We start from the raw sequence: 13,473 nt of genomic DNA on the forward strand, positions 1-13,473 counted from the left end.
ACCTACACATACTGCAGCTGCTGACTTTTAATAATCGGACACTCACCTGTCCCAGGGTCTAGCGATGCGGGTGAACGAAGCCCCACTCGTCTCCCCCTCCTCTCCACAGCGCCGGCATTGTCACTGTGGGCGCCCTGCTGTGGCTTCACAGCTGGGCACGCGCTGTGCACCGTGACTGGCCGAGGAATTATCTGAGACCTGTGACGTGTCCCAGATGATTTCAAAGAGGGAGGGGGAGAGGTAAGCGTCCGGCGCCGTGGTGCCCTGCGATGAAGTGGGGGCTAGAACCCTATAAAAAGAGAATTTCAAATAAATGACATGCCAAATATGTCAGGGGGGTCACCTTCCCTTAAAGCGAAAGTTCCATTTTTGGGTGGAACTCTGCTTTGAAGAGGAGTGCAAATGTTGGATGCTGTAGCAAAAAGACCTCAGATCTCACATTTACACTTGAGGGCAAAAATTAAAAATGTATTTAGAAAAAAAGAAATCCCCTTTTAAGACCATTGGGCAGAAGTGACGTTTTGACATCGCTTCAGTCATCCAATGTTATGGAGCCTAGTGGGGGCCATCTTTCCCTCACTCGGCTGCATGCTACTGAGGGGACAGCATCGGATCATCTCTGCTGCTGCTACCAGCCGCTCCGGTGAGCAGCGGAGACTACCGGAGCACGGCAGGTGGGGTGGCATCTCGTTCACCGCCGCCGATGAAAGTGATCTCGTGGCAAATCCGCTGCAGAGACCACTTTTATCTCGGAGGACCGCCCACCATTGCAGAAAATACCAGGGTTATGGCAGCTATATGGTGCCATAACTCTGGTATTCTACGTCAAAGTATAGCTATGGCGGTTTGCGGTAAGTTGGTTAAAAATGCACCTACTTTTTGGTGCATTGGTTTAAGTGGAGTTCCACTCAAAAATGGAACTTCTGCTTTTTGGAATGTGTAATTTTTGGCACCTTTCAGGGGGGAATAGATAGCTGTGTAATATAGGTATTTGCTCCCACTTCCAGGCAAAGATTCCCTACTGCACATGCACGAGTCGCGCTGCATGTCCTCACTGGTCCCTGCTGTCTTCTCGGACCTGTTTGTCTCCCAGAAGACAGCGGAGGAGGACAGAGTAGGTGCCAGAAGTGGCGTGGGTTACCTCGATCACCTAGGTCAGGTCCCATGAGGCATAGCAAGACTGACAGCCACAAGCATGACACCCAGAGGCAGAGGCATGATGGGACTTTAGCGGCGCCACCGCACATACTGCCCCAGTGTGAAAGGGGCCTAAATCTGAACTATATTCCACACCAATAAAATGACCGCCACAACCTCCCTCACCAGTTATGAAATTTACACCCAGGCCTCTTCCAGGTTCAGGATCTTGATTGGCTGTGCTTGGATGACGCAACTCCTGCACATGCACTGCACTGCAGTTCATTCATCCCAGCAGATGCTGAAGTTGTCCACTGAGCTGTGCATGGAAAGAAGATTGTGAACAGGCAAGTAAGAATGCTTTACATAGGTTGAAAAAAGACACAAGTCCATCCAGTTCAACCAAAAAAAAAAAGAAAAAGATACATTATGTCTCTGCTGCAATACAATAGCACATTTTGAACTGTCACTTTAAGTTACATTTTTCCAGAAAGTCCAGAATTCCATAAATTATGCTAATATGAAAACTTTTGTAAATGGTGTTTTATTACATAAACTCCAAGTTGTATGTAATGTTCAATGGTCCACTAGCATTACAATTTGCATTAAAGTAGAATTCAGCTACTTTGTAAAGGGAAAAAAAACTGCAGGCATAGCATTACTTATGTCCAACGAGGTGCCCGCCTCTATTATTCATATTTTAGCAGGTTTATTGTGCTCAAGGAAGATGACTTCTGGAGCTTGGAGGATGCTCACTGTGGTTGCTCACTGTGGTCTCAGTTCCTTAAAGAGAGTTGCTGGAACTGCTATGATCACCCCTCCCCTTCTTCTGCCCATTCACAGAAGCCTTTGTAATGTGTCATTCACAATATACAAAGGCTTCTGTGAATGGGCAGCAGAGGGGGAGGGATGGGCAAAGCTGCTTGGTGTACTTGTCTCCTCTCACAGCTGGATAGGGGTGCAATAGAGAAGTCCTGGAGGTGACGCGCACCGAATTGGAGTCATAGTGTTCCTGCACTTTTTGCAAAGTTGTTGAATTCATGGAAATTCAGCTTTAATGGATTGGGAGGGACACGGCTGCCTCACGTCTCAGACTAGTTTGGAATGGCTGTTATATTTTTTTATATATATATATATGTTGGGGTAACAGAGTTACTCCCATAGTATTCATTAAATCGGCACTAGAAGGTCACAGGTTATAGTCATCATATATACATTTCATGGTTACAATTTTGTTTTATTTTCTTTAGTGAAAGGGTGATGGGTCCAAATTATCTTCTGGAATAAAGATATATAAAAATGGAGGCTATAAGGTTGGTACATGGTCAGCAATGATGCAGGGCATAGTAACCCACAGCAACCAATAAAAACAATCCACCTCCATGAAAGTGAATTGCTGTGAGGGTTTTGTGCCATTGCTGGGTGACTTTATTGACAAACCTTTGCAAGTTTTCTGTATTTGAAATATTACATTTCTCTTGTTTGTAGAGGGTCAAAATCCAGCAGTTTCATAGCAGAGATCATATTTTTATTTTTTTCGTTGACATGTTATGGTTCTAATAACGTGCCGGTATTTTCTCTGCCTTTATCCTTTCATCAGTCATTGCTGTGCGAAATGGCCCTAGCAGTAGCACAGAGCATGGGAAGTACAGTTGTGGTTTTTGGCTCCAGAGGTTAAAGAGGAAGTAAACCCTCTCTTTTAAAAAAAACTGCAAGACAAAGGCATAATGAGCTAGTATGCATAGCATACTAGCTCATTATAAATTACTTGCCTAGAACAAAGCCTCCACAGCGCTCTTCGGACACCTCCTCCGTCGCCGCCATGATACCCAGAGTGACTTCCGGGTATCGCTGCTCCAGCGCTGGGACTGGCCGGAGCAGCGATGACGTCACTCCCGCATGCGCACGGGAGCTGCCACTAACGACATGATGCCGTTAGTAGCGGCACACTCCATTGTCTACAGCATATGGGCCGTAGACATCGGTGCTGTCTTTCTTGGAAATAGCTCCTTAAAGCGGATGTGCCATGGGAAAATAATATTAAAAGCCAGCAGCTACAAATACTGCAGCTGCTGACTTTTAATATTAGGACACTTACCTGTCCTGGAGTCCAGCGCCGATCGCAGCAGAGGACGAGCGATTGCTCGTCTCTCTGCTGCTCCCTCCGCCATCCACGCTGAGGGAACCAGTAAGTGAAGCGCTGCGGCTTCACTGCCCGGTTCCCTACGGCGCATGCGCGAGTCGCGCCACGGATTGGCTCCCGCTGTGTGCTGGGAGCCGAGTGTTCCCAGCACACAACGGGGGACAGACGGGATGTGACGGAATGCCCGTCTTTTGCCTGTGAATGCCGGGCCGGAAGTGGGTGCAAATACCTGTCTTTAGACAGGTATCTGCACCCCCCTAAAGGGGTCAAATGTGACACCGGAGGGGGGAGGGTTCCGATCAGCGGGACTTCACTTTAGGGTGGAGAACCGCTTTAACCGTGTAGGCTTGCCTGTAGGTCAAAGTGGTCTGTAAGGGTTTACAACCACTTTAATACCACTAAAGACACAGAGCACCATGAGCGTGTCTGATATGTCCCCGTTCCTCAGCCAGGCTCCCCCACCACACCTCCCTGTTGCAGTATCCTCTCCTTTTCTAACTCTTGGTTCTCGCCTATTTTTATTTATTTTTGATGGCTTTTTTTTTTTTTTTATAAACGCACAAAAATCGATTTAATGTGGTTGTAAACCCTTACAACACACTTTATGCTACAGGTAAGCCTATAATAAGGCTTGCCTGTAGCTACCCTGGATATCTCCTAAGCCTGCACAATTTAGGAGATGTCCCCTGCATGTGATCGGCACATGCGCACTAAAGCAAACTGAAGCAATGGCACGTATGTGCTTGTTGCTTCAGTGAGTGTGCCGTTACTGGCGGCTCCTGCACACATGGGCGGAAGTGACGTCATCACGGCTTCCGCCGATCACAGCGTAGGAGCCGCGATTCCCGGAAGTGACCCCTGGGAGAGATGTCGGGGGGGGGGGGGGGGGGGTACGAGGACCACTGCGTGGGCTTCAATGTGAGATAAGTAATTCATAATGAGCTAGTATGTGCATGTTTTTTTGCTATTGTTTACAACCACTTTAACGTGGTTTCCTATAGGACACGTTCACATCTATATGCTTTTTTTTTTTTTTTGCTTTTATTTAGCCGCTGCGTTTTTGGAAAGGGTCTTTTCATGCGTTTTTGATTCAGTAGACGTCAGCCTGGGTTCACACTACTGTGTGCGGAACGCCACATGTGAATCGCACAGGAATTTGTTTGGTGCGGATGCGATGTGAGTCATGCAAAAATGTATGGATCAAATTGCAATTGAGGAAAACGGGATGATCGTTTGTTCAGTTTTCTTAGTGTGTACCCAGCCTAACCATCTATGCCCAGCTTTAGACAAAGGAGTTGGCATGAGGAACAGCATGTGCAGGATTGACATAGAAGAGAAAAGCGGAGTTCCACCCATTTTAAAGACTTTTAATAATCAGACACTCAACTGTCCACCGATGCGGGTGCAGGAAACCTAGCTCCTCTCTGAGGCACCGGCATTCTAAGGCCCCGTACACACGAGAGGATCTATCCGCTGGAATTGATCTGCGGATCAGTTCCAGCGGATAGATCCGCTGGTGTGTACAACCCAGCGGATCTTTTTCCGCGGATTTTTTTCGGGCCGACCGATTTCCAGCAGATAAAAATTTCTTAGCATGCTAAGAAATCTATCCGCTGGAATCGGCTTCAGCGGATCGATCCGGTGGTCTGTACAGACTCACCGGATCGATCCGTCCGATTCCCTCCCTCACATGCGTCGTAATGATTCGACGCATGCGTGGATATCCTTATATGACAGCGTCGCGCACGTCGCCGCGTCATCATCGCGGCGACTGCGCGACACGTCATCGCGATGGGATTTCGGCGCGGATTTCGATCCGATGGTGAGTACACTCCATCGGATCAAAATCCGCGTAAATCCTCTAGAGGATTTATCCGCGTATACGGTCCGGCGGACCGTATCCGCGGATCAATCCTCTCGTGTGTACCCGGCATCAGACCCCTTTCACATTGAGGCGTTTTTCATGCGGTACAGCGCTAAAAATAGCGCTGCTATGCCGCATGAAAAAATCATGCCCTGCAGGCTTCAATGTGAAAGCCCGAAGGCTTTCACACTGAAGCGGTGCGGTAGCAGGACCGCTCCAAAAGTCCTGCTAGCCGCATCTTTGGAGCGGTATAGGAGCGGGGTGTTTACTGCTCCTATACCGCGCCTTCCCATTGAAATCAATGGGAAACCGCGGTAATACCGTCAGTATTGACCCTGTTTTGGCCGCTAGCGGGTGTTAAAACCTCACCGCTAGCGCCCGAATATCGCGGTAAATACGACGGTATAGCGTCACCGCACCTCCGCTGCCAATGTGAAAGCATCCTAACTGTGGGCGCCCGGCTGTGGCTTCACACCCGGGCGCGCATCCAGTAGTACTAAAGTTGCCTGGCAAAGTCGCGCGACTTTCAGGTTCGCGGCAGTGTGAACCGAGTCAAATTAGGATTCCTCTTCACTCTATCCATGGCTAAAAATAAAGTCTGCTTTAAATGCACATCACAGAAGCATGAGCCCGATATGTAATAATACAATACAAGAGCGATCCCGATATTTCTGCCGATAAGGTAACATCTATATGCTATGTTAGTATTAAGAAAAGCTGTGGAAAGTGATGAAATATTGATTTATGGTAAGTCGAAAAGTTCTATCTGTCTGGATAGATGTTCTATACAATTTACTGGGTTTTAATACCCGTCTCCCTCATGTCTGCTGTACGGCTCCTATTGTGGGCAATGCCCAGCTTCAGTTCCAATCAGTAGTCTCTCTGTAGATGTCCTTCAAGCCACCTGTAGGATGTAGAGTTCTCCATGAAGCAGCAAGCATGAGATCCGTTGATTGCAGAAATATAGATCTGACTAAGCATGGCTGTGTCAGACCTCTGCAGAGAGACCACTGCTTCCTCAAAGATAGTAAGGGTCCTTCTCTACAGCAAGGTGGTAAGGGACAGGCTTTTCTACTCAGGTTGTGGCTGCTTTAAAAGAAAACCCAACTAAAACATTTTGATGCTCCTGGAATGTTGCTAATTCGCTAATTTAAACGGAAGATTTACATGAACGTTTAGGTGGGGATCATTCACTTGGTTCTAAGCTTGTAATTTGACTTCCTTTCAGACTAATGTTTGATCTCTTAAGCATCCCTGAACTGTGATTGTAAAAAAAGAAAAATGAGTTGCAGGTTAAATGACGTTTGGGATGAACGCTGTAACACCCACTTTGATCTCTTTGTAATAACTAGTTTTCACAGTTTTTTTGTAAAAAGAAAAACACTTATATTCACTATTACAATAAAAGTACTTGCAACACTTTGCTCTGGTGTGTTTTTTACTGTCTAATGCCGTGGTTTCTAAAGTGGACCAGGGGCCAGATGCGGTACTTTTTGCATGCCTTTATTCGACCCTTGGGGCACGGTTCCTCCCACTGACAGCGGTGAAGGGGCACGGTTCCTCCCACTGACAGCTGTGAAGGGGCACGGTTCCTCCCACTGACAGGGGTGAAGGGGGCACCGTTCCTCCCACTGACAGGGGTGAAGGGGGCACCGTTCCTCCCACTAACAGGGGTGAAGTGGGCAGCGTTCCTCCCACTGACAGCGGTGAAGGGGGCAGCGTTCCTCCCACTGACAGCGGTGACGGGGCAGCGTTCCTCCCACTGACAGCGGTGACGGGGCAGCGTTCCTCCCACTGACAGCGGTGATGGGGCAGCGTTCCTCCCACTGACAGCGGTGACGGGGCAGCGTTCCTCCCACTGACAGCGGTGACGGGGCAGCGTTCCTCCCACTGACAGCGGTGACGGGGCAGCGTTCCTCCCACTGACAGCGGTGACGGGGCAGCGTTCCTCCCACTGACAGCGGTGACGGGGCAGCGTTCCTCCCACCGACACGGGTGACGGGGCACCGTTCCTCCCACTGACACTGATGGTGGAACGGCACTTTACCGCTACCACGCCCCAGTGTGAAATGGCAACAAAGGTGAGTACACCCCTAAGTGAAAATGTCCAAATTGGGCCCAGAGTGTCAATATTTTGTGTGGCCACCATTATTTTCCAGCACCATCTTAACCCTCTTGGGCATGGAGGTCACCAGAGCTTCACAGGTTGCCACTGGAGTCCTCTTCCCTTTCTCCATGATGACATCACGGAGCTGGTGGATGTTAGAGACCTTGCGCTCCTCCACCTTCCATTTGAGGATGTCCCACAGATGCTCAATAGGGTTTAGGTCTGGAGACATGCTTGGCCAGTCCATCACCTTTACTCTCGGCTTCTTTAGGAAGGCAGTGGTCATCTTGGAGGTGTGTTTGGGGTCGTTATGTTGGAATACTGCCCTACGTCCCAGTCTTTGAAGGGAGGGCATCATGCTCTGCTTCCGTATGTCGCAGTACATGTTGGCATTCATGGTTCCCTCAATGATCTGTAGCTCCCCAGTGCCGGCAGCACTCATGCAGCCCCAGACCATGACACTCCCACCACGATTGACTGTAGGCAAGACACACTTGTCTTTGTACTCCTCACCTGGTTGCCGTCACACACACTTGTCACAATCTGAACCAAATAAGATTATCTTGGTCTCATCAGACCACAGGATATGGTTCCAGTAATCCATGTCCTCAGTCTGCTTGTCTTCAGCAAACAGTTTTCGGGCTTTTTTGTGCATCATCTTTAGAAGAGGCTTCCTTCCAGGACGACAGCCATGCAGACCAATTTGATGCAGTGTGCGGCGTATGGTCTGAGCTCTGACAGGCTGACCCCCCACCCCTTCAATCTCTGCAGCAATCCTGGCAACACTCATACGTCTATTTCTCAAAGACAACCTCTGGATATGATGCTGAGCATGTGCACTCAACTTCTTTGGTTGACCGTGACGAGGCCTGTTCTGAGTGGAACCCGTCCTCTTAAACCGATGTATGGTCTTGGCCACTTTGCTGCAGCTCAGTTTCAGGGTCTTGGCAATCTTCTTATAGCCTAGGCCAGTGATGGTGAACCTTCGCACCCCAGAAGTTTTGGAACTACATTTCCCATGATGCTTATCTACACTGCCGAGTGCACGAGCATCATGGAAAATGTAGTTTCTAAACATCTGGGGTGCCAAGGTTCACTGGCCTATGCCATCTTTATGTAGAGCAACAATTTTTTTTTTTTTTTCTTTTCAGATCCTCAGAGTTCTTTGCCATAAGGTGCCATGTTGAACTTCCAGTGACCAGTATGAGAGAGTGAGAGTGATAACACCAAATTTAACACATCTGCTCCCCATTCACACCTGAGACCTTGTAACACTAACAAGTCACATGATACTGGGGAGGGAAAATGGCTAATTGGGCCCAATTTGGACATTTTCATTTAGGGGTGTACTCACTTTTGTTGTCAGCGGTTTAGACATTAATGGCTGTGTGTTGAGTTATTTTGAGGGGACAGCAAATTTACACTGTTATACAAGCTGTACACTCACTACACAACATTGTAGAAAAGTGTCATTTCTTCAGTGTTGTCACATGAAAAGATATTTACAAAAATGTGAGGGGTGTACTCACTTTTGTGAGATACTGTATCAGTGCTGCATATTAGTGCCTCATCATCAGTGCTGCCTTATCAGTACCTGTCAGCAAAGTTGAAAACGTACTTATTTACAAACTTTTATAACAGAAACAAAGAAAAAAAACATTTCTTTAATTTTCGATCTTTTTTTATTTGTTTAGCAAAAAAGTAAAAACCCAGAGATGATTAAATACCACCAATAGAAATCTCTATTTGTGGGGGGAAAAAATTATAAAAATTTAGTTTGGGTACAGTGTTACATGACTGCGCAATTGGCATTCAAAATGCGACAGCGCTGAAAATTGGACAGGGCAGGAAGGGGGTATAAGTGCCCGGTATTGAAGTGGGTAAAATAAAGAATGTTTTTTTTCCACAATACTCCGTGGAATGATTTCTTTCTGCCACCAGTTGTAAAGTACCGACGTACAATGAGGGCGGTTTACAGGAAGTGGTTAAAAAAAAAATTTACTTCCAGCCTGGACCGGAAGTTACATCATGATGCCGCTCCGGTCCTCCAAGGCCATAAAGTTGATCAAAGAGTATCTACTCCTTGATCGCCTATGGGAGCAGCCAGCCGCACCATCGGATCGTTCTTGGGCGAACTGGTGGAAAAAACGATAAGCCCAAGAAACACCGGCGAGCGGTGGGAGGGGGTGACGTCCTCTCCTGCCTCTTCGGGAAGAATTCCAGCCCGGGAAAAAACGGTACCGGGGTTATGGCTAATATCTTCAGCCATAATGTCGGTAAACCACAACGTGTGTGTATGTGTATATATATATATATATATATATATATATATATATATATATATTGTGGTCAGCAAGTGGTTAAGACCAACCCTGAGTTGGCATACGGTGAGACCCTAGTGCGCCGAGTGGGGCATATCTTCTGGGACGCTGTTATGAATGTGACAACTTCCTGCACAGGGCTCCTGGTTGCTAGGACACTGGCAGCCACCAGTTTCCTAGGAACCGTGACTCCTCCCCGGCCCCATTTAACCACTTCCCCCGGGATGACATATAACATCGGACTTGAAGTGGAGATATCTGAATGATACCTGCAGCTACAGACATCATCCAGACCATCGGCGTTGCTAGGGGGGTGCGGGGGGTGCGGCCCGCACTGGGTGACACCCACTAGAGGGGTGACACCATCCCGATTTTAGCTGACATGTGGGGTGGGGGGGGGCGTAATGTAATTTAAAGGGGTCCAGAGGTGCAGGGTGCTGTGTAATGTAAAAGGGTCCAGAGGTGCAGGGTGCTGTGTAATGTAAAAGGGTCCAGAGGTGCAGGGTGCTGTGTAATGTAAAAGGGTCCAGAGGTGCAGGGTGCTGTGTAATGTAAAAGGGTGCAGGGTGCTGTGTAATGTAAAAGGATCGAGAGATGCAGGGTGCTGTGAGATGTAAAGGGGTCCAGTGGTGCAGGGGCTGTGTAATGTAAAGAGGTGCAGGGTGCTGTGTAATTTAAAGTGCAAGGTAGACAGACAGAATAGTGCAATGATTCTGTAAAAAAACGAGTAAATGCCTATTAAATTCCTTCATCTATATCACCTCCGGTATTCTAGTTTCTGTTCTCTCATTCACTTCCTGGTTTGCGGCGCTCGTTCATGTAAGAACTACATTTCCCAGTATGAATTGTGACACGCCCAATAATTCACACCTCCTTGAAGTCTCTAACACGTAGAGAGCGTCCTAGCGCACAGATATAGTTCCGAGGAGGGGGTGAGCACGTCACTGACCACCGCAGTAAAGCCTCCCATCACGGTGGTGAGTAAAATCAGACAAGCAGGAAGTGAACAGAGAAGAAATAGAGCAACTTCTGAGCAAAAACGAACAATGAGGAAGTGAAAAGAGTAATGTCTGCAGGTAAAGGATACTTATATTGAAAAAAAAAATGTCCTTTACAATCCCTTTAATCCACTGGTGGTTTACCATAGAGCTGGCCGGGGACCATACGGTCCCCGGCCAGCTCTATGACTTTTGGAGGCCAGAAGCGACATCATGCTGTCACTTCCAGCGCTGGCAAATATAAACACTGCCTTTTTTTTGCTGGAAAGTCTGACATTGATTTATTTATTTATTTTTTATCTCAGGCTTTCCAGCATAGAGGAGTAATGTGGGGACTTATACACCCCAGATCTATCCGTAAAGAGGACCTGTCATGCCCTATTCCTATTACAGGGGATGTTTACATTCCTTGTAATAGGAATAAAAGTTATAAAAAAAAAAAAAGAAATTAAAGGGAAATTGTAAAAATAGAAAATATATATATTATTTTTTTTATTTTTTGGATGATGGTGGAAAGCTTACTGAGGAGAAACAGGAAGTGAGAAATTCAAAGAAAAAAAAAAACATTTAGAAGGGAAATGGAAGGAAAAGGTAAGTGAACCAACAATGCACTAGCTTAAAGGAACCTATCTAGAAAATAAAAGACAAACCTTTACAACCCCTTTAATCAACCACAGAACCTGTGTAATTAATATGTGTTCAGGTTTAAAGGGATGAGGTGGCAACCCTATTGGGGGCTCTGAGTAATTTTCTAGCAAAAAATGGTTTAAATGTAGGAGAGGAATATGTCAGAATTGGCATGGGTGGCAAGTGGTTAAGGACTGGCTGAAGGTAAACAAAGGGACTGGAATGCAGGCTAACGGTAATATCCAATAATGTCCACCTTTGCACAGCCAGCCGAGTCCACGCCCCCTTTGTTTGCTTTCAGCAGTCAACTGAGTTGAGGACTCACCAGTTGCTAGGAATCTGACAGCTGCCAGTGTCCTAGCAACCAGGAGCCCTGTGCAGGAAGCTATCACATTCACAACTACCTAGCGTATATGTGTGACTCGGAGCGCCGGGGTCTCATTGTTCACTGGCTCAGGGTTGGTCTTAATTAGCGCCAGTTTATCTGTTGCAACGATTTCTTAACCACTACAGATCCGGGCTATCGTCTTTAGACGTCTGCAGCACGGACCTGAAGTGCCGAGTGGACGTGATTAGACGTCCTATTGTTTACATTACCCGCGCGCGCCGCTGGGGGGTGCGCAGCAGGTAAACACTGTCCCGGCGCATCGCTGAAGAGCCGATGTGTGTACCTGGCGGCCGCGATGTCCGCCGGGTACCCGCGATCGTCGGTAACACAGCAGGGACGTGGAGCTCTGTGTGTAAACACAGAGCTCCACGTCCTGTCAGAGGAGAGGAGACCGATCTGTGTCCCTTGTACATAGGGACACAGATCGGTCACCTCCCCCAGTCACCCCCCTCCCCCCACACAGTTAGAACACACCCAGGGAATACATTTAACCCCTTCCTCACCCCCTAGTGTTAACCCCTTCCCTGCCAGTCACATTTATACAGTAATTAGTGCATTTTTATAGCACTGATCGCTGTATAAATGTGAATGGTCCCAAATTTGTGTCAAAAGTGTCCGATACGTCCGCCGCAATATCGCAGGCCTGACGAAAAAAAAAAAATCGCAGATCGCCGCCATTACTAGTAAAAAATTAAAAATAAATCATAAATCTATCCCCTATTTTGTAGGCGCTATAACTTTTGCGCAAACCAATCAATAAACGCTTATTGTGATTTTTTTTAACAAAAATATGTAGAAGAATACGTATCGGCCTAAACTGAGGAAAAAAATATTTTTTTTAAAAAAAAATTGGGATATTATTATAACAAAAAGTAAAAAATATTGTGTTTTTTTTTTTCAAAATTTTCTGTTTTTTCCTGTTTATAGCGCAAAAAAATAAAAATCGCAGAGATGATCAAATACCACCAAAAGAAAGCTCTATGTGTGGGGAAAAAATGATAAAAATATAATTTGGGTACAGTGTTGTATGACCGCGCAATTGTCATTCAAAATGCGTCAGCGCTGAAAGCTGAAAATTGGTCTGGGCACGAAGGGGGTTTAAGTGCCCAGTAATGAAGTGGTTAAATCACTAGCAGTGTCTGGCGCAGGTGATCTGATCACTATTCACTACTACAGAACTGAGGAGGGTGCACATCAGGCTACCATTGGTAGGAGGAGAGAGGGTGGAGTCCTCCCCCCCAGCAGCTGCCCCAGTTCTGCCTGACAGAGTGACACTGCAATCAGCTAAGCAATACGCGCCTTGTTGTCAGCTATGCTGATCCCTGTTCCCCCCCTCAGATGCTTTTCCTGCAGGAAGTAAACCACAAATGTCAGCACCCGCTCCTCTCCCTCACATAGAACGTGTCCTCCACGTGGCCAAGGCTGCAGCGCGGGGGATCAGCAGGGAGTACAAACATGGCCGCCGCCAAGCCTGGGCTCCCAGTGCTCAGCTCTAATCTGACGAAACACCTGCGCCCCCTGCTGACGGGAGTAGCAAGATGGCCGCCTATCAGGCGCTCCACGGCCAACGGGTCCCGCCCTCTTACAAGGCTGAGCTAGACTCTGGTTGGTCGGTGCAGGGAGCGATAGGAAGTGACGTCAGTAGACGCGCCTCTAAGCCGCTGTGGTTGCTAGGTGAGCCGAGGCCGCCAAGCCCGGGAGCGGAGGTGCCGGGAGAGCGGGTGAGTGACACATGACTGAGGGGGTCACCCCGGGAAATGTCTTCCTCTTCTCTCCACTATATTCTTCTTTCACGTGTCTGTGACTAATCCTGTCCCTCTGAGTGCACCCTCCAAAACTGCCCCCCCCTTCCTGGTAACCCCCACACAGCCCTCCTCCCAGCAAATAT

The sequence above is a fragment of the Rana temporaria genome, chromosome 6 (genome assembly GCF_905171775.1).
Source record: "Rana temporaria chromosome 6, aRanTem1.1, whole genome shotgun sequence".
Taxonomy (NCBI): domain Eukaryota; kingdom Metazoa; phylum Chordata; class Amphibia; order Anura; family Ranidae; genus Rana; species Rana temporaria.